At 48.7% G+C, this 22,121-nt stretch overlaps 1 long non-coding RNA gene across 1 annotated transcript; it reads left to right on the plus strand.

The window, feature by feature from the left end:
* Window positions 1-20,761: 20,761 nt before the first annotated feature.
* LOC119368954 lies at window positions 20,762-21,303 on the plus strand. Its single transcript, XR_005176791.1, has 2 exons — window positions 20,762-20,882; window positions 21,016-21,303. It is a non-coding gene; the product is annotated as an uncharacterized LOC119368954 (long non-coding RNA).
* Window positions 21,304-22,121: the final 818 nt, after the last annotated feature.

Here is a 22,121-nt window from a genome sequence, read left to right on the forward strand (position 1 = left end):
TTTACATGTGTATATTGTAACGTTGTATACCACCTCATTATATATATATGTGATAGGCCACCCCTAGAGGGTTGTGCCGGTTCCCCCCAAAGCCTATTGTCTTACATGGTATCACGCTAGGTTACGTCCGCTTCCGCCTAAAAACCCTAAACCGCCGCCGCCGCCGCCGCCGCCACTGCCGCCGCCGCGCCCGCCGTCGCCGTCGCCCGACTGCTATGACGTCCGCCGCTGCGTCCGGCTCCACCGCCACCGGTTTTCTGCCGGCCTCCCTCGCGGCACTTCTCTCGAGGCCGCTGGATGCCGCCTCCCTTCAGGCGCCGATCGGGACACAGAGCGTCGGCTCCCTCTTCGCGCTCCCGCCGGCTGCTACTTCGCCCGGGCAGGCGCTTGTGGCCCACACCGCCGCCGCCCCGTCAACCGCGGCTGTCGCGCCCTCGGCCACTGCGCCGCTGGTGGCGGAGGACGTCGCGCTGGCAGGCTTCGCGGCGTCAACCGCGGCCATCGCGCCCTCTGTCACCGCGCCGGCTGCCCCTCTGACTGTCTCCACGGTGGTCTCACCTCAGCCAGTCTCCTCGATGGGATCGCAGCCGCCGCCGCCGTTTCACTTCGGCCATCTCATCACCATCATGTTGTCGTCGGACAATTACATCTTCTGGCGCGCGCAGGTTCTTCCGCTTCTTGGGAGTCACTATCTGCTTGGCTATGTCGACGGCTCTCTCCCTTGCCCTCCTGCGCTGGTTGACAGCGTGCACGGTCCCGTCTATAATCCGGCTCACCGTGTCTGGACAGGGCAGGATCAGGCGAACCTCTTCTCCATCCAGGGGTCGCTCTCTCCGGCCGTTGCTGGGCTTGTTGTCTTCGCCAAGACGTCCCACGAGGCATGGACTATTCTTGAGCGCTCGTTTGCGGCACAGTCGCAGGCTCGTGTATCTGGGCTCCGTCGCCAACTTGGGGAGTGTCAGAAGCTTGACTCCACCGCCACTGAGTTCTACAACAAAGTCAAGAGTCTCGCCGACACGCTGGCCTCCATTGGACAGCCCCTCACCGACTCTGAGTTCAACTCGTTTATTGTCAATGGTCTTGATGAGGAGTATGACGCCCTAGTCGAGATCATCAATGAGAGGGGCAACTCCACGCCCATGCCAGCACACGAGGTCTTTTCACGCCTCCTGCTTACTGAGCAACGAGTCGAGACGCGCCGATCCAGGGGCAACGGCGCCCTCTCGGCAAACGCCGCCACCAAGGGTGGTCGCTCCTCTGCTTCATCCAGGGCTCCTTCGGGGCAATCACCACCACCCGCCTCGGCCCCTCCTCCTACTGCGACGCTACCAGGGGCTGGCGGTCCATGTGTGTGCTAGCTTTGTGGTCGCAATGGGCACTGGGCCTCGAAGTGTCACAAGCGCTTCCAACGGGGTTTTCTTGGTCTCGGCAATGACGGGAAGGATACACGCAACTTTGCTCGTCAGGTCGCCATGGCTGATCGCCCGCCGCCGCAGAAGCCACAGGGACACATTCAGTCCTACTCCATTGATCCCCACTGGTACATGGACTCTGGGGCGACAGAGCACCTGACCAGTGAGATGGGGAAGCTTCACACTCGTGAACCCTACCATGGCTCCGACAAGATCCACACCGCCAATGGAGCAGGTATGCACATCTCTCATATTGGTCAAGCATCACTTCTCACTAGACATGCCAATAGGAGTCTTCAACTTCGCAATGTTCTTCGAGTTCCATCTGTGACACGTAATCTTCTTTCAGTTCCTAAACTCACTCGTGATAATAATGTGCTTTGTGAATTTCATCCTTTTGATCTTTTTATTAAGGATCGGGGCACGAGGGACATTCTTCTTAGTGGGCGGCTCTGCCAAGGTCTCTATCGTCTGGAGCATCCTGGCGTCGCTCGCGTCTTTAGTGGAGTTCGGGTATCTCCGTCACAGTGGCATGCTCGTCTTGGTCACCCAGCCACACCTATTGTCCGGCATGTTTTGCGTCGTCATGAGCTTCCTAGTGTGTCTAGTAATAAAGATGTAGCAGTGTGTGATGCTTGTCAGCAGGGGAAGAGTCATCAACTTCCCTTTTCGGAGTCCAGTCGTGAGGTGAAACATCCTTCAGAACTTGTGTTTTCAGATGTATGGGGTCCTGCTCAGACTTTTGTTAGTGGTCATAATTACTATATCAGTTTTGTTGATGCTTACAGCCGCTTTACCTGGCTTTATCTTATCAAACGTAAATCTGATGTGTTTGACATTTTTGTTCAGTTCCAAAAACATGTTGAACGCCTTCTCAAGCACAAAATTGTTCATGTTCAGTCGGACTGGGGTGGCGAGTATCGCAACCTCAACTCCTTCTTTCAGTCGCTTGGGATCACTCACCGTTTAGCATGTCCACATACACATCAGCAGAATGGTTCAGTAGAACGTAAGCATCGTCACATTGTTGAAGCTGGTCTGACTCTTTTGGCCCATGCATCTGTTCCATTTCGTTTTTGGAGTGATGCTTTCACCACTGCATGTTTTCTCATCAATCGTACTCCCACTCGTGTTTTGAATATGAAGACTCCCATTGAAGTTCTCCTTAATGAACAACCGGACTACACCTTTTTCAAGGTGTTTGGGTGTGCTTGCTGGCCCCATCTCCGTCCATATAACAAGCATAAGCTCGAGTTTCGTTCCAAGAAGTGTGTTTTTCTTGGTTATAGCTCTCTTCATAAAGGATACAAATGTCTTCATGTGCCCACTAATCGTGTCTACATCTCTCGGGATGTTGTGTTTGATGAGCATGTTTTTCCCTTTGCCAAACTCCCTGTGTCCACTACTGAGCCACCTGTCATGCATTCATCCTCTGTTGCTTCTGACCAATTTGATGATGTTGCATATTCTCCTCTATTGTTGCCTAACCATGGTGCAGGCACTGGTCGTGGGGCTTGTTTGGAGATTCTGGAAGTGCCATCTTCCTCTTCGTCGCCATCGCCTTCATCCTTGGCACCTTCTGTTGTGCATGAGGAGCACATGGCGCCCCTGCATGGCCTCGGTTTTCGTGCTCATGCACGGCCGATCGACGCCCTGGCCCGGTCGCCTCTGGCTTCTGGGCTGCCTTCGCCATTGTCGCGCCCTGCGACCCCGCCGACTGGGCCGGCCTCCTCGGTCCCCGTCTCGCCCAGGGCGTCGGGGCAGTCATCACCAGGCCTGGCCTCGCCCGCCCCTGCCTCGCCCAGGGTGTCTGGGCCCTTCTCACCAGGGCCGGCCTCGCCTGCTCTCGCCTCGCCAAGGCCGTCTGGGCCGGTGTCACCGGAGCTGGCCTCGCCCACTCTCGGTTCGCCCATGGCCTCTGAGCCCCTGTCGTCGGGCCAGTCTTCGCCATGCAGCCCGGAGTCGTCTGTCCCGAGCTCGCCTGAGGTGATTCCTGCATCTCCGGCGACCGTCACGTCTCCGTCACCTTCGCCTCCGCCGGCTCCTGCTGCTGCTCTACGTCCACATACGCGCAGTCGGAGTGGCATTTTTCAGCCTAAGCAACGTCACGATGGCACAGTTGCTTGGTTAGCGGCGTGCATGTCTGCTGCTCTCGCAGATCCATCCTCTGAGCCACGCACGTATCAAGCTACTATGCGCATTCCTCATTGGAGAGAGGCCATGGAGCAGGAGTATCAAGCACTTCTTCGCAATCAGACATGGACTCTTGTTCCTCCACAATCACGGGTAAATGTCATTGATTCCAAATGGGTTTTCAAAGTGAAGAGGCATTCTGATGGGTCCATTGAGCGCTATAAGGCTCGTCTGGTTGCTCGTGGTTTTCGACAGCGTTTTGGACTTGACTATGAAGACACCTTCAGTCCAGTGGTCAAGCCTACTACCATCAGACTTCTTCTCTCTCTGGCTGTTACTCGAGGTTGGTTTCTTCGTCAGCTTGATGTTCAAAATGCTTTTCTTCATGGTGTCTTGGCGGAGGAGGTTTACATGCGCCAGCCTCCGGGTTTCTCTGATCCGGATCGCCCTGATCATCTCTGTCGTCTGTCCAAGGCAATTTATGGTCTGAAGCAGGCTCCTCGTGCTTGGCATGCTCGTCTTGCAATGGCTCTTCATGCTCATGGTTTTGCATCATCAACTGCTGACTCCTCATTGTTTCTTCTTCAAAGGCCTGAGGTTACTATGTACTTGTTGGTCTATGTAGATGATATCATTTTGGTCAGCTCCTCTCAGTCGGCTGCTACTGCGCTTGTTCGCTCACTTGGTGCTGATTTTGCGGTCAAGGACCTTGGGAAGCTTCATTACTTTCTTGGTGTGGAGGTTACTTCTCGTGCTGCTGGCCTTGTTATGACGCAGAAGAAGTACTCTCTGGATTTGTTGCAGCGAGCTGGGATGCTTAAGTGCAAACCGACGACTACACCCATGTCTATCACTGATAAGCTCAATGCTGTTGATGGTGTGCTTCTTTCTTCTTCTGATGCGACAGAGTACAGGAGTATTGTTGGTGGGCTCCAGTACTTGACGATCACGCGACCAGACATTTCCTATGCTGTTAACCGAGTCTGCCAGTATCTGCAGTCACCCCGTGACACTCATTGGTCTGCTGTTAAGCGGATTTTGCGCTATATTCGTTTCACGGTGGCTCATGGTTTGCATATTCGGCCGTCTGACTCTGGTTGTCTTTCAGCATATTCTGATGCAGACTGGGCTGGCAATCCGGATGACAGGCGATCCACGGGGGGTTATGCTGTCTTCTTTGGCTCTAACCTGATTGCCTGGAGTGCTCGGAAACAGGCTACTGTCTCGCGTAGCAGTACTGAGGCTGAGTATAAGGCTGTGGCCAATGCCACATCAGAGATCATCTAGGTACAGTCCTTGCTTCAGGAGTTAAGTATACCCCAATCACAGCCTCCTGTTCTTTGGTGTGATAACATCGGTGCTACATACCTTTCTGCAAATCCGGTATTCCATGCCCGAACGAAACACATTGAAGTTGACTATCACTTTGTGCGTGAACGTGTCTCTCAGAAGCAACTACAGATGAAGTTTATTTCTTCCAAGGATCAACTTGCTGACATCTTCACCAAGCCATTGCCTTTGCCACAGTCTGAGACTTGCAGGCGCAATCTTACCCTTCTAGATTCATTAGAAAGTGGCTAAGATTGAGGGAGGGTGTTAGACTGTATTTACATGTGTATATTGTAACGTTGTATACCACCTCATTATATATATATGTGATAGGCCACCCCTAGAGGGTTGTGTCGGTCCCCCCCAAAGCCTATTGTCTTACACAACAACACATATGTTTCTGAAACATAGACTCTGTTTCGGAAGCGCGTTCGACAAAGAACGGAATGCAAGCCATCAATTGGACGTGTGTCATGCAAAAGAGGTGGCAGACACGGCCACTACGATCTGCCGGATGACGGTAAGCTTTTTCCTTTATTAAATTAACCTGATAATTATTTTTACGCGTAACAATTGTGATTATTAGCAGAACGCCCCTGCATTGCTACATGCTATAATGCATATAGAAATGATCAAACAAATTATTTTAAGGTCGTCTCCAAGATCAAAGGTTATTTCTGCCTCATATGTCCGGTCATGTTTGGACATCAAACGGGCGCTCGATAGGCACCCCAAAATTCAACTGTCTGGACAGTCTGGACTCCCTCAAATCCAGACCATATGTGAGGGAGAAATATGGTTGTCCGGACTATCCGTCATGTTATCTCCAACACACGGGCCCAACCCATAAATCCACCCCATGACGCACACTTCTCCTTTTTTTGTCGGATCCTTCCCTTCCCGCTCGGTTTCCCGCTATAGTGTGACATTTCTCGCCTAGGCCTCCTCCTTTAAAATCAGATGATGTCCACTTCACCTTTGTAATGCGTGGCAACAGGGATGAAAATTTTCATATTTAAAATATAATAAAGTGGGTTAAACTAACATATACTATTAACACAGAACAACAAATAACTATAGAGATCATTCTCGAACGTCCATTCCTAGGCACCAATAAGCTCCACTCGAGCCCACGTACCATTCATTGCTAGGAAGGATAATTGGCGTCCTTCCCTACATCTTCTACTCCTAACCACTTTGCCAACTTGTTTCGTTGGCACCAACCAGCACCATGTCAACATCAGTGCATTCGTCACCGTCGGCTCATCTTCTTCTTCCTCCTTCCTCGCCAGCTTTAGTTCTCGTTCCTACTTCTTTTCTAGAATAATGTTTCTTTTTTTCGCTTTCTTTTTGGAACACTCTCGTTCTCCAACACCGTGGACCACTTGATTGCTTAGGTTCTTTCCTTCTATTCATGGAAGTCCTTTCTACTATAGCATGAACCACCTGACCAATGTACTTCGTGTTGTCCTCACCCATGAACATTTCGGCAACCGTTAGCATGTGGACAGCATGCAGAGCTTGGTCAGCATTCATCTTGGTGAATACTAGGTCGCCCATGTCATGAGCGCATGGTGGTCATTGCCCTTGTTGGCAAGTGGTGCTCGACCATGTCGCTGAGAGTATGTTGATCGTTGAAAGGATCGATATGGTTGACTAGAGGGGGGGGGTGAATAGGCAACTAACAATTTTTAAGCTTTTCTTTACCAAATTAAACTTTGCAACAAATAGGTTGTCTAGATATGCAACTAAGTGAGCAACCTATATGATGCAATATCAACTAGCACGCAAGCAGACAAGAGATATAACAATAAGTAAGCTTGCGAAAGTAAAGGCACGAAATAACCAAGAGTGGAGCCGATGGAGACGAGGATGTGTTACCGGAGTTCCTTCCTTTTAAGGGGAAGTACGTCTCCGTTAGAGCGGTGTGGAGGCACAATGCTCCCCAAGAAGCCACTAGGGCCACCGTATTCTCCTCACTCCCTCACACGATGCGAGATGCCGTGATTCCACTATTGGTGCCCTTGAAGACGGCGACCGAACCTTTACAAGCAAGGTTGGGGCAATCTCCACAACAATCGGAGGCTCCCAACAACAACAACACCACAAAGCTTCACCACAATGGAGTATGGCTTCGAGGTGACCTCAACCGTCTAGGGTGCTCAACACCCAAGAGTAACAAGATCCGCAAGGGATAAGTGGGGGAATCAAATATCCTTTGGTGGAAGTGTAGATCGGGCCCTTGTCACCCAATCCCAAGCAAATCAACAAGTTTGATTGGCTAGGGAGAGAGATCGGGCGAAAATGGAGCTTGGAGCAACAATGGAGCTTAGAGGTGGAAGAGGTAGTCAACTAGAGGTAGAAGACATCCCTTATATAGTCGTGGAAAGAATCCAACCGTTATCCACTAGTTCTGCCCGCGACTCACAGTACTACCGCTCCAAGGACGCGGTACTACCGTGGCGCCGCGCGGTACTACCGTGGACCACCACGGTACTACCGTGGCAACTGCACAGGCCGGAACAAGCCTGAAGAAGGAGCAGTACTACCGCTTGCGCGGTACTACCGCTCCCCCTTGCGGTACTACCGCAAGGCAGGAGGGTCACGGCCTGGGAAGGGCGCGGATGAAATAAATTACATCCGTGCTTACTTCCGCAGAAACTAGGATGGTGCAAAAACCCGATGCGGTACTACCGCCTGCGAGGCGCGGTACTACCGTGGTCGGCGCGGATGTAAAAAATTACATCCGCGCCTACTACGGCGACACTGCGGTACTAGGCCGAAGGGCCACGGTACTACGACTCCAAGGGAGCGGTACTACCGTGGGCCCCTGCGGTACTACCGCGCTGGAGGAGCGGTACTACCGTGGGGGGCGCGGATGTAAAAAATTACATCCGCCCCTACTACCGCACCGGAGCGGCACTAGGCCAGGGTGCCGCGGTACTACCGCACCGAGGGGGCGGTACTACCGTGAGGGGCGCGGATGTAAAAAATTACATCCGCCCCTACTACCGCACCGGAGCGGCACTAGGCCAGGGTGCCGCGGTACTACCGCACCAAAGGGGCGGTACTACCGTGACGCGCCGCGGTACTACCGCTTGTACCCGCGGTACTACCGCAAGTACAGCAGTAGTCGCCAGTTTTCCACACGACCAAGATAACGACGGGTAGCTCCAAAGTGCAAGGAAAGGAGGGACAAGTGTACGTGTGATTCCACCCTACCTTTCCGACGCGGACCCCCTCTTAATAGTACGGCTCTCCTACGACTCAACTCCACCAAAGAGAAACGTAGAACAACGCCGGCTTCAACAGTCTCCGAGGGGCACCGAATCGTCTTGTGCCTAATGATGAAGTATCTGAGGGACTCAAGGCACACGATTAGTCCGCACGAGCATTGTCATCAATCACCAAAACACTTAGGGATAAATATGCCCTTACAATCTCCCCCTTTTTGGTGTATTGATGACTACACGGGATATGCACATAGATAAGATAATTTTAGAGCAGTGGCAAACCCCAGTTCTCTAAAATATAGACGGGGCTCCCCCTAGATGTGTGCACTTTAGATGAATGCTTTGGACTGCATGGCACACAAACTAGGATCAACACTCCCCCTATATTTTAGAGACCAAGACATGATAATAAGCATAGCATAGCATGAAAGTAGCACAATATAACACAAGCTAGCTAGGATAGATAGAGTGCATACGTCTTACACCATACGAGGTAAGATAACCAAGGTTCAAACGAGAAAAACAGCAGAGAGTTCAATTGAAAGCAGCAAACACACGACACACAAACTCGCAAATCCCTACACTCTCTACCCCTTTGGCATCGAGACGCCAAAAAGGCAGAGAGGACACCTAAACACACAAGAGGTGGCTCAAGCAGAGAAGTCGTCCCACGGCTCTTCGTCAGACGCCTCTGCAGCTGGAATGGACTCCTCGACCTCCTCCTCAGAATCAGTCCACCTGTATCCTTGCTTCTCCATCCACTCGGTCTCAGGAGTGATGTGCTCCTCAGACCTGCCAGACACATCCTCGCCATAGAGCTGCAAGACCTTGTTGTGCCGGCGATGACTCTCCTTGGACTCCACGTGAGCCCTGTACTGGCCCTTGGCTTGCATGCAGAAAAGAGACTTCATCTTATCCTTCAACTTCTTGGCCCAAGATGGCCTAGAGTCACACTGAGAGGGCTTAGCAGAACGGCCCTCGGTGCCAGCAACATCCTCATCAACAGCAGCAGCCCTAGCAGCAGACGCCTCAGCACGAGTAGCGGTGTTAGCCCAGTTGGGTTTGACCCTCAGACAAATGGGCTCATGGTGAATCCAGTCTGGAGCCAGGAACTCCTCCTCAGGGTACATCTTCTCCCAAGTCTTCGAAATCAGCAGAAACAGGTAGGGCCCATAAATAGGCACCTTGCGGTTGAACACAGCAAACCGAAGCTCACACCACATGATGTGAGAGACATCAAGTGGCTGAGTCTGAGACGAGCGAGCCTCCTTGCAAATAAGCATCATGTCCACCACATAGGCATGAACCTTGTCTTTGTCACCGATGCGTGGGAACAAGGAGTTGCGGAAGATGCGGTACATGATATCCAGAAAGGGGTTGAGGACCAAAATTGTCTTGCTATCGGCGAGCGTCTTCTCAACCATGAACGGGGTGAGCTTGTCCTTGTCGGCAGAGTCAGCATTACCGTGAGGGCGAACACCCACAGGAGTGTCAAGTCCATCATCAGCAACTTGAAGCAAATCCATGAACTCCTTCCAGGTAGCAGACAGCTTGCGGCCGTTAGTCATCCAGGTCATCCTTCTTTCTTCATTGGAGTGAAAGTACACTGAAGCAAAGAACTGACATATGATCTCAGGGTCATAGTCCAGGTGGAAAGAGATCACATGCTCAATGCCAAACTGCTCCACCAAGTCCAGAGCCTCCCCAAAGTAGTCACGGAACTTGTCCTTCCTCATGTGGTGCATATCAATCCACTTCACTTCCACATAGGTATTCTGCTTATTCTTGATGACATCCAAATAGATCTGGGTTTGGGTCTTGTTCCAGAACAGTTCACACCCTCTGACAGTGGAGCGAGGGGTCACATAAGGGTGAAGCTGCTTGAGACGGACATACTCTGTAGGGCCTATCTCATCCATACCCCTGGCGGGCTCCTTGTGCTTGCTAGCTGTGGTCTTGACATTTCGCTTGGACGCAGATGATCCCTCGGGAACTTCTCCTGGGTTGCGCAGACGCTTGGAGCCAGTGTCACGAACGGGATTGGCCCGGCGAGAGCCACCACCTGAGACACACACGCAAAGCACCAAAACACAAGGCGAAAAGAATCAATGCAAAGGCCATAAGACAGCACATGAAACCCATAGAAGATAAACGAGAAAGTTGGCATGCGATAGATGTGAGCCACGGTAGATCTGCCATGGTTTGCGGTACTAAAGGCTTAGTACAGCTCCAGACGCGGTAGTACCGTGCGGGGTCACGGTAGTACCGTGGCTGGGGCAGTAGTAAAGTTTTAGTACCGCACGGTGCGCGGTAGTACCGCGCCCTAGGGGCGGTAGTACCGTGAGAGCGGTAGTACCGCTCCCTACGGGCGGTAGTACCGCATCGCGTCGGGTCTAATAGGATTTGAATCTGAAAAAGAACCGCGAAGCCATGGCGGTGCTACGATGATCAGATCTAGTGCAAGACAACAATACAAGTGTAAATCCTATGCAATACCACACTCCTTCATCCTACTCTTGCAGAGATCTAGTCTAGGAATCTCAAGAACATACAAGCCTCCCCCAAAACCTAGAAGAACCAAACACAATCAAAAAGGAGAAGGATTTGGGGAAAAACCTTGGTCCATAGCAAGAGCACGTGGTGGGGAACGATCCCACCGGACGGAATCATGGGAGGGCAGCCGGTGGAGGAGATCCGGCGACGAACGCCGGCTCCGTTCGTGAGCACGAGAGAGGAAGAGACAACATGGAGAGAAAGAGGATGAATGGGTATGGGGAGTCAGAACTCCCCCTGCCCGGCCTTATCCCCACACGCTCGAACCGGCGCGGTAGTACCGCGGGTCATCGCGGTAGTACCGCCCGGGCGGAAGTACCGCGCCGAGGCGGTAGTACCGCTCAACCAGGCGGCAGTAAAAAATTACTGCCGCTTGGGGACGGTAGTACCGTGCTCCCATCAGCGGTAGTACCGTGGTTGGCTGCGGTAGTACCGTGGCCGACTGCGGTAGTACCGTGAGCTCATGCCACCGAAGGTTTCAAACAAGAGAAAAATACGCCTTTGCACGGAAAAACAGACACAACCCAAAACTACACAAAAACAAGCACATACCAAGGGAACAACAGGAAATCCCTAAGTGACAAAACCTCTCGAGGAGAGAGGGCGGTGGCCGAAACCACCTAGGTTTGAGTTGGATGGTATGGCACCGCGAAGAATTATCCTTGGGCCCATGACCAAAACTCGTCTTTGAAGCACAAGTACCATCAAAAATGGCTGATGTGAAAGAGGTGATCTATTTATGCATAATGAGGGGAGGGAGAGTTCATTGAGAGAACAACACTCCCCCTATGTCCATGCCTACACCTGAACTAGACAACAAGTTGAGTGTGGTGGGGGGTGCACGGGTTCAAGTCACATTGCTCAAATCAATGATATTTAGCTCATGCCTTAACTCGCGAAATCTTGCTTCATCCAAGGGCTTCGTGAAAATATCTGCAAGGTTATCATGAGTGTTGACATACTTGAGCTTGATCTCCCCTCGCCTAATGTGATCCCGGATGAAGTGATACCGAATCTCAATGTGCTTCGTCTTGAAGTGTTGCACCGGGTTGAGAGAAATCTTGATGGCACTTTCATTATCACACCAAAGAGGCACTTTGTCACAAATGACACCGTACTCCTTTAAAGTTTGCCTCATCCATAGGAGTTGAGCACAACAACTACCGGCCGCCACATACTCCGCTTTGGTGGACGAGAGAGACACACAACTTTGCTTCTTGGAAGACCAACTTACCAAGGAGCAACCAAGAAATTGGCACCCTCCGGAAGTGGACTTCCTACCCACTTTGTCTCCCGCCCAATCGGAATCCGTGAAACCTTCAAGCTTGAAGTTTGCTCCTCTTGGGTACCATAAGCCAAAGTTTGGGGTATGAGCCAAATATCGAAAGATTCGCTTGACCGCCACAAAGTGACTTTCCTTTGGTGCGGCTTGAAAACATGCACACATCCCCACACTCAACATGATATCTGGTCTAGATGCACAAAGGTAAAGCAAGGAGCCAATCATGGAGCGATATACCTTTTGATCCACTGCTTTACCATTGGGATCGATGTCAAGTTGGCACTTGGTAGGCATTGGTGTAGTAGCCGGCTTGACATCACTTAGCTTGAATCTTTTAAGCATGTCTTGAGTGTATTTGGCTTGGTTGATGAAGGTTCCTTCTCTTCTTTGTTTGATGTCGAAACCAAGGAAGAACTTCAACTCTCCCATCGAAGACATCTTAAACTTGGAGGTCATGAGAGCGGCAAATTCTTCATTGAAAGCTTTGTTAGGGGAACCAAAGATAATATCATCAACATATAGTTGGCATACAAACAACTCCCCGTTGACCTTCTTAGTAAAAAGAGTGGGGTCGATTAGCCCTACTTCAAATCCACGATCTTGTAGCAACTCGGTAAGGTGGTCATACCACGCACGTGGGGCTTGTTTAAAGCCATAGAGTGCCTTATCGAGTTGATACACATGATCCGGAAAGTAGGGATCCTCGAACCCGGGGGGTTGCTTGACATAGACCAACTCATTAATAGGACCATTAAGAAAAGCACTTTTCACATCCATTTGTTGCAACTTAAAGTTGTGATGGGAAGCATAAGCAATCAACAAACGAATGGATTCAAGACGAGCAACGGGAGCAAAGGTTTCACCGTAGTCGATACCCTCGACTTGGGAGTAGCCTTGTGCTACCAATCTTGCCTTGTTGCGAATGATGTTCCCATGGGCATCTTGCTTGTTCTTGAAGATCCACTTGGTTCCAATGACGTTGTGGTTCCCGGATGGTCTTGGCACCAATCTCCACACCTTGTTGTACTCGAAGTTGTTGAGTTCTTCATGCATGGCATTGAGCCAATCCGTGTCTTCGAGCGCCTCATAGACCTTTTGGGGTTCGACACAAGAGACAAACGCGTGATGTTCACAATAGTTTGCCAATTGTCTATGAGTGCTTACCCCCTTTCTTAGGCTTCCAACCACATTTTCCATGAGATGGCCTTGGGTGGTGAGCTTGGAAGCAATCTTCGCGGCACAACGCTCTAGTTCCTCCTCGGGTGTGGAAGGAGGAGGGTTGACTTGATGATCTTGAGTGCCATCTTGAGCTTGTTCTTGATCTTGAGGTTGCTCTTGATCTTGAACTCGCTCGAGGGGGAGAACTTGACCTTGGGCATCATTTAGTGGTTCATCACCGTCTTGAGGTAGATCTTGCCCTTGGTCTTGTTCACGAGGTTGAGGGCCTTCACTTTGTTCTTCGGAAGCGTGTGGGTCTTGATGAGGTGATGGATCTACTAGAGTAGAGCATTGTCCTTCTCCTTCGGCCACAAGGGGTTCCTCAATGGGTAGGATTTGACCAATACCCATTCTTCTTATGGCTTGGGGAGGAATTTCATCACCTATATCACAAGTACCACTTTGCTCCACTTGGGAGCCGTTATTTTCGTCAAACTCCACGTTACACGTCTCCTCAATGAGTCCGGTGGACTTGTTGAGGACACGGTAAGCATGAGAGTTTGTAGCATAACCAACAAATATGCCCTCATGAGCTCTAGCCTCAAATTTAGACAACCGAACACCTTTCTTGAGAATGAAACACTTACAACCGAACACCCGGAAGTACTTGAGGTTGGGCTTGTTGCCGGTGAGGATCTCATAAGGAGTCTTGTTCAAGCCTTTGCGAAGATAGAGCCGATTGGATGCATGGCATGCGGTGTTGATGGCTTTGGCCCAAAAGTTGTACGGAGACTTGAACTCCGCCATCATGGTCCTTGCCGCATCCATCAACGTGCGGTTCTTCCTCTCCGCAACACCATTTTGTTGAGGGGTATAAGGTGCCGCATATTGATGCTTGATCCCCTCATCACCAAGAAACTCATCCAAGGTGTAGTTCTTGAACTCGGTGCCATTGTCGCTTCTTATTGTCAAGATCTTTGCATCATGTTGACATTGAGCTTCATTCGCAAAGTTGATGACGGTTTGTTGGGTCTCACTCTTCCTCTTGAAGAAGTATACCCAAGTGTATCTTGAATAATCATCCACAATCACCAAGCAATACTTTCTTCCTCCAAGACTATCAAAAGATGGAGGCCCGAAGAGATCCATGTGAAGGAGCTACAAGGGTCTCTTCGAGTAGATGATGGTTGAGGGAGGGTGAGCCTTTTCATGAAGCTTTCCTTCGATACAAGCACTGCAAGCACGATCTTTGGCAAAACTAACATTTGTTAGTCCACGAACATGGTCCCCCTTGAGAAGACTTTGCAAACATCTCATATTGACGTGGGCTAAACGGCGATGCCAAAGCCATCCCACATCAACTTTAGCCATTAGGCATGTCGCGGTCTTAGTGGGTTGCTCTGAAAAGTTAACCACATAGAGACCGTTCTCGACATGCCCAACGAAGGCTACTTTAAGAGTCTTGCTCCACAAGAGGGCCACGGTATCAATATCAAAGAATGTGGCAAAGCCCATGAGTGCAAGTTGACGAACCGAAAGTAAATTGAATGCAAGGGACTCAACAAGCATGACTTTCTTGATCGTTAGATCATGAGAAATGACAACCTTGCCGAGACCCAATACCTTAGAATGTGATGCATCACCCCACTCGACATTGGTGGGCATAGATGGAATCTCTTGCACGTCCACCACCAAGTCCTTGCTCCCGGTCATATGATTTGTTGCTCCACTATTGAGCAACCATGATCCCCCATCGGAAGCAAACACCTACACGAGATCAATGCTTGGTTTTAGGTACCCATTTAGTAATGGGTCCTTTGATGTTAGTAACAAGGGTCTTGGGAACCCAAATAGACCATTCAATGTATTCATAAGAGGAACCAACAAATTTAGCATAAACATGTCCATCACTAGCACGGCACAACACATATGAAGGGTTAAAGTCGCCGGCTTTGTTTGAGGAAATGTTCTTGCCCTTTTGGACATCAACTTCCTTCACTTTCTCCTTCTTCTTCTTAGAAGCACCCTCTCCCTCTTTCACGAACGTTTGTTTGAGGGGAGGAGGACGATTGGCCTTGTTGTTCTTCTTCTTCTTGCTCTTGGACTTGGGTGCAAACCCAATTCCTTCTTTGCCCACAACTTCCTTTTGATTGCTCAAAAGGTCGTTGAGGTTTTTCTCACCTTGAATGCAAGTCACAAGGCCCTTCTCAAGTTGATCCTTCAACATGGCATTTTCCTCCACAAGATGCACATGCTCAGAACAAGGGTTAGTAGCACATGCATTATCAATTAATACCATATGAGGAAAGGTGGCCTTTTCCTTGATTAGCTTAACTTGGAGTTGAGCACGAGACTCCTTGAGGCTAGCATGAGTACCCTTCAAGACCTTGTGGGCCTTGTCAAGTATCTCAAACTCCTCTTTGAGTCTAGCATGATCAACCCCAAGTTTAGCCTTCTTGGAGGTTAGCACACGAGACATGACAAGAGCATGATCAAGATCTTTCTTTAACTTAGCATGGTCATCATTGTGTGACTCCTCAAGAGTTAAACGATGCACACGCTCTTCCTCAAGAGCATTAGAGAGATCCGATATCTCATCGGCATAGTCACGACTATGACCTTCCATCTTGGAGATGGTTTCTTCGTGAGCCTCGATCATGTCATTGGCCTCACCAAGTTGTTCCAAGAGAGCAACAAAGTGCTTCTTGGACTTTCCCTTGAGCTTACTCATAAAAGACTCAAATTCATTCACTTCCTCATTATACTCAACATGTCCATCAATGCAATCCTCCACGGAGGGATTAGTAATGATGGTGGTTGTGATGTTGGGGGTTACCTTGTTTGAAGCCTTAGCCATGAGGCATCTAGCGGTGATGTTTTCGTTGGGTGATTCGAAGAGAGACACCCGGGGAGTAGCAATGGCGATGGACGCCATGGCCGTTGCTTCTTCATTCTCATCATCATCGTCATCCTCTTGGTATTCTTCTTGAACCACCAACCCACGCGTGGGAGTCTTCTTGGTGAAGTTGTTCTTGTTGGGGAAGGACTTGGCTTTGTCTTTCCGAATGAACTTGCCACCATTGTCTTCCCGCTTCTCGTAAGGACAATCCACAACGAAATGGCTCACATTGCCACAGTTGAAGCAAGTTCTAACTCGTTGCTTGCCCTTGACGCCACTTGAGTTGTTCTTGTTGAAGTTGGGTCTTGAGCTCTTCTTGCTCCAAAATTGTCTTGAAGCAAGGGCCATGTGCTCATGGTAGTCAAACTTGGTGTCTTCGGGGTTGCTTTCCTCATCTTCCACTTCTTCCTCTTCTTCCACAATAACCTTGGCCTTCAAGGCAAGGTTAGGCTTCTTTGCTCTTTGAGAACGGAGCACCGCATTGTCGGCGGCCTTGTCCAAGATGCTCATTGCAACGAACTCATCCAACACTTCACTTGAGGTCATGGTGTGGAAGTCCGGTCGTTCACGAATGACGGAGGACATGGCTTTGTTGTAGGGCATCATGGCCTTGAGGAACTTCCGCTTGATCCAATTGTCATCCGTGTCCTTGCTTCCATGATCTCGAAGTGCCACCGCGAGTTTGGTCACTCTTCTAAAGAGCTCACGAGATTCTTCGTCTTCTTTCATTGCAAACTCATCGGCTTCATCTTGCACCACTTCATAGTTGGACCGTTGAATGCTATCACTTCCACGATAGAGACCCTCGACACATTTCCATGCTTCTTTAGCCACGACATGGGGTCGAAGGTGAGGGAGATCTTCGGGAAGGATTGCATCTTGGATGATGAAGAGAGCACTCTCATTGAATTGATTGTCCACGGCTTCTCGGGGGGTGAAGTTGCTTGGGTCATGAGGATAAAAACCTTCTTCAATGATTCTCCAAAGGTTAGTGTTCACATGTTTCAAATGACGCTTAAAGCGATAGACCCAATTATCAAAATCTTCATGTTTCTCATATTTAGGAGGTGGACCGGCATGATTCAAATGAGTGGAGGGGATAGGCCCTCCATAAACCGGGGGTTCCACATGGGCAAAGATGCCGGTGCCATTTCTACCACTAGTAGAAGGACTCTTTTCATTGTTAGCTTCCCCCTTGTCAGAGATAGCATCCGTCACCTTGTTAGTAGGATCACCCACTTTCATAGGCGCGGTAGATAGTTTAAGTCCCTCTAGGAAATCATTAAACATGCTTTTAACCTCGGCCGTCATGGAGGTTTTCAATGTGTCTAAAGCCACATTGAACTCCTCACGAGAGACCGAGGTTCCCCCTTCGGCCGAAGATGAGATGGGATTCACACCGGAGTGTTCCTCCGCACCATCGTTGGTGTCAACCATACTCTTTGGACGGCAAAGTCCTTAATAAAGAGAAGAGGCTCTGATACCAATTGAAAGGATCGATATGGTTGTCTAGAGGGGGGGTGAATAGGCAACTAACATTTTTTAAGCTTTTCTTTACCAAATTAAACTTTGCAACAAATAGGTTGTCTAGATATGCAACTAAGTGAGCAACCTATATGATGCAATATCAACTAGCACGCAAGCAGACAAGAGATATAACAATAAGTAAGCTTGCGAAAGTAAAGGCACGAAATAACCAAGAGTGGAGCCGGTGGAGACGAGGATGTGTTACCGGAGTTCCTTCCTTTTAAGGGGAAGTACGTCTCCGTTAGAGCGGTGTGGAGGCACAATGCTCCCCAAGAAGCCACTAGGGCCACCGTATTCTCCTCACGCCCTCACACGATGCGAGATGCCGTGATTCCACTATTGGTGCCCTTGAAGGCGGCGACCGAACCTTTACAAGCAAGGTTGGGGCAATCTCCACAACAATCGGAGGCTCCCAACAACTACAACACCACGAAGCTTCACCACAATGGAGTATGGCTTCGAGGTGACCTCAACCGTCTAGGGTGCTCAACACCCAAGAGTAACAAGATCCGCAAGGGATAAGTGGGGGAATCAAATATCCTTTGGTGGAAGTGTAGATCGGGCCCTTGTCACCCAATCCCGAGCAAATCAACAAGTTTGATTGGCTAGGGAGAGAGATCGGGCGAAAATGGAGCTTGGAGCAACAATGGAGCTTAGAGGTGGAAGAGGTAGTCAACTAGAGGTAGAAGACATCCCTTATATAGTCGTGGAAAGAATCCAACCGTTATCCACTAGTTCTGCCCGCGACTCACGGTACTACCGCTCCAAGGACGCGGTACTACCGCGGCGCCGCGCGGTACTACCGTGGCAACTGCACAGGCCGGAACAAGCCTGAAGAAGGAGCAGTACTACCACTTGCGCGGTACTACCGCTCCCCCTTGCGGTACTACCGCAAGGCAGGAGGGTCACGGCCTGGGAAGGGCGCGGATGAAATAAATTACATCCGTGCTTACTTCCGCAGAAACTAGGATGGTGCAAAAACCCGACGCGGTACTACCGCCTGCGAGGCGCGGTACTACCATGGTCGGCGCGGATGTAAAAAATTACATCCGCACCTACTACCGCGACACTGCGGTACTAGGCCGAAGGGCCACGGTACTACGACTCCAAGGGAGCGGTACTACCGTGGGCCCCCGCGGTACTACCGCGCTGGACGAGCGGTACTACCATGGGGGGCGCGGATGTAACAAATTACATCCGCCCCTACTACCGCACCGGAGCGGCACTAGGCCAGGGTGTCGCGGTACTACCGCACCGAGGGGGCGGTACTACCGTGAGGGGCGCGGATGTAAAAAATTACATCCGCCCCTACTACCGCACCGGAGCGGCACTAGGCCAGGGTGCCGCAGTACTACCGCACCAAAGGGGCGGTACTACCGTGATGCGCCGCGGTACTACCGCTTGTACCTGCGGTACTACCGCAAGTACAGCAGTAGTCGCCAGTTTTCCACACGACCAAGATAACGACGGGTAGCTCCAAAGTGCAAGGAAAGGAGGGACACGTGTACGTGTGATTCCACCCTACCTTTCCGACGCGGACCCCCTCTTAATAGTACGGCTCTCCTACGACTCAAGTCCACCAAAGAGAAACGTAGAACAACGCCGGCTTCAACAGTCTCCGAGGGGCACCGAATCGTCTTGTGCCTAATGATGAAGTATCTGAGGGACTCAAGGCACACGATTAGTCCGCACGAGCATTGTCATCAATCACCAAAACACTTAGGGATAAATATGCCCTTACAATCCTTATCACAAGCACCTTAAAAAATAATTCAGCATGATTAATTGCTTACTTAATTAATTAATTTCACAAATAATTAACAACCTACTTAATTCTCCGTCTGCCTAATTAATTGGCAACCAAATCAATTAATTATTTGCCTAATTGGAAAAAAATCCCTACTTCTAATTATCTGCAGACATAATAAAATGTCTATCTAATTAATTAATTGCATTAATGATTCGGTTTCCAAATTGATTTGGTGGGGAATTTTTTATTTAAATGGACATAATTAATTGCATATGTAATTAATTGTCTAGCTAATTGATTGTATTAATGGTTTGATTTTTCAATTAATGCAGTGCTTGATTTCCAATATCTTTTTGCCTGAGTGGCTGCTATGAATGACGACGAAGACCACCAAGTACTGTAGGAAACATTTGCTTAACGAATTTCTTGACATTTGAATGGACACACTTGATTTGGGAATGTAGCCTACCTGGCTCTCTGCATTACTGATAAGAAATATCATATGACCGTGTCCACGAACGCCTGTACGTGGCGGTTTGGCGACCCACCTTCCAGCACGGATGTCCTCGACGCCGTGATTCATGCCCTGGCATTCTCCAGCATCGCGCCGGCATCAGGCCCGACCATGAGTTTCTCCATGGTGTCGCACTTCATAGGGGTGTGCGGAAGCGTACACCCATAGGAAAAACATATATATTATTTTTGTTGTATTAGGAACATTGTGATTCTTAATTAATAGCAGAGATAATGATAATAATATTATAAATGACATAGTGAGCAAAATTTCCAATTTGTTATTGAGTAATATCTAATTTTATTTTGAAAGATTATCGAGAAAAAAAATCTTATGTCTATCTTTTATGAAGGTGATCTCACATATATAGTGTGATTTCTGAATTCTTAATTACCTATTATTTACTTGATTGAATTGAAGCATGAAAATAAGACCTCTCTTTAGTATGATTTGGTTTTCTAATGTGAGGGAGAAAGATTTAGTGGGAGGTGAGGCGGAAAAAAATCAAACAAAAATAAACCAAGATACCAAGCTACCAACTCCCTATTTAGGAGTAGAGATATATGTGGTCCAAGTCCGTAGCAATTGGTGAGAGTGCTCAACATATTTAACACGTAATTAATATCATACCAAATATCAATACCGATCTTAATTAAACAATTAATGCGCAAATAGTATCCTACTCCCTCCATTTCTAAATACTATTTGTCTTTCTAGAGATTTTAATGAGTGACTATATACGAAGCGAAATGAGTGAATCTACACTCTAAATTATGTCTATATACATCCTTATGCGGTATTCATTTAAAATCTCTAAAAAGACAAATATTTAGGAACGGAGGGAGTAGTACCTAATAGATGTGTACAGTTAATACTCTATCCAATATCAAGGTGTGCATTGAATCGTACACATTTACTAGTATCTATATAAAACGAGGGTATCAAATTTGGTACTAGTGTTGACTAGCACACATATGAACCTAGCATTCACGGCATTATCGATCTCGATGGAGAAGCCCACAAATCAAACGCGTGCAATAGCCCTGCTGCTCTCCCAACTGTTGCTCGCGTGCTTTGCTTTTCATGCGCAGTGTAAGTCACACTAGCACATACACAACAAAGTTATTTGCTTCCTGATTTTTCTCATATGTTTTCTTTCATTCATGTATTTAGGTTGTGTAATAATATACAGTTGTCAGTTTTTTTTTATTTTGTCACTCCACAGGTCGAACCACCGAGGGCATGGATAACGAGAAAATCAATATACCAGGCGGATTGTGCGTCCATCATAGGGACTGCACACCGGGGAATTGTTGCTACTGGTGTCTAGTGGTGGATGATTGCTATCCATCAATGGAGGAGTGCCAGAAAGAGTGCAAAAAACACATCCCTGGGCGCCTCTTTAACCTCCCATCCCCATCAAATTGAGTGTCTTCTTTTCAAAGTGGCAATTAATTGGAAGGACAATATTTGGTTGTTTTCTTTTAAAGTCGGTAATTGTTCTTTGGTCGGATATGTAGAAATCTTTTTCATTATCATAGTAGATCTTCGAAAAAACGGACTTTGTATCGACTAAAATATATACTTCGACTTTCATGTGCTAGAACTTTAGCTCGTAAACATAAAAGCACGATACGAACTTTTATGCAACGATTGGGTTCGGCATTTTTAGAAGAATTTTTTATGGAAGAAGAGCAAGTTTTTTCTTTGATGTTCACCAAAACAACTCTTTTTTCTTTCCGTGGATCACACACTGAGTAATAAAAGTTATCTCAACATTTATTCAATTGCGTAATTTCAACCGCCGTCAATGAAAAGAAACGTAGATATAAAAGATCCAACCTGTAGATATAGAGGCGGCCGTGCGACTTTGAGTCCATGCTAATGCGTGTGCGGTGTGCCGCTACTGAAGCTGCGCGCTGCATGCGTGTGCCACTACGGAAGGTATAAAGAAACATCTGCCACTAGGTAATCACAACTTGAGGTTGGTGTAGCTGGTTAGCTTGCTCGCCCATAAATCGTGAAGCCTTTGGTTCGAATCCCGCACTTTGGCATAATTTTATTTTTGTTCCACTTCTTTCTCCCACTAATGACAGGTAGGACCCGCATGATAGAGAGAGAAAACTGATCTGATGTGGCGCAAGTGGGTTGTTTGACTCGTCAAACTGTATGGATAAGGAGCTATACGATCTGGCATTGACCATATTAACACCTCATCACGTATATAGTGACCGTATTGATCATATTATTAAGTACAATGGCCAAAGTGAACTTATACGATAAATTTAATGACCAACAATGCATTTTACTCATCGAAGTTCAACATGATGC

This window comes from Triticum dicoccoides, chromosome 2B, assembly GCF_002162155.2.
Source record: "Triticum dicoccoides isolate Atlit2015 ecotype Zavitan chromosome 2B, WEW_v2.0, whole genome shotgun sequence".
Taxonomy (NCBI): domain Eukaryota; kingdom Viridiplantae; phylum Streptophyta; class Magnoliopsida; order Poales; family Poaceae; genus Triticum; species Triticum dicoccoides.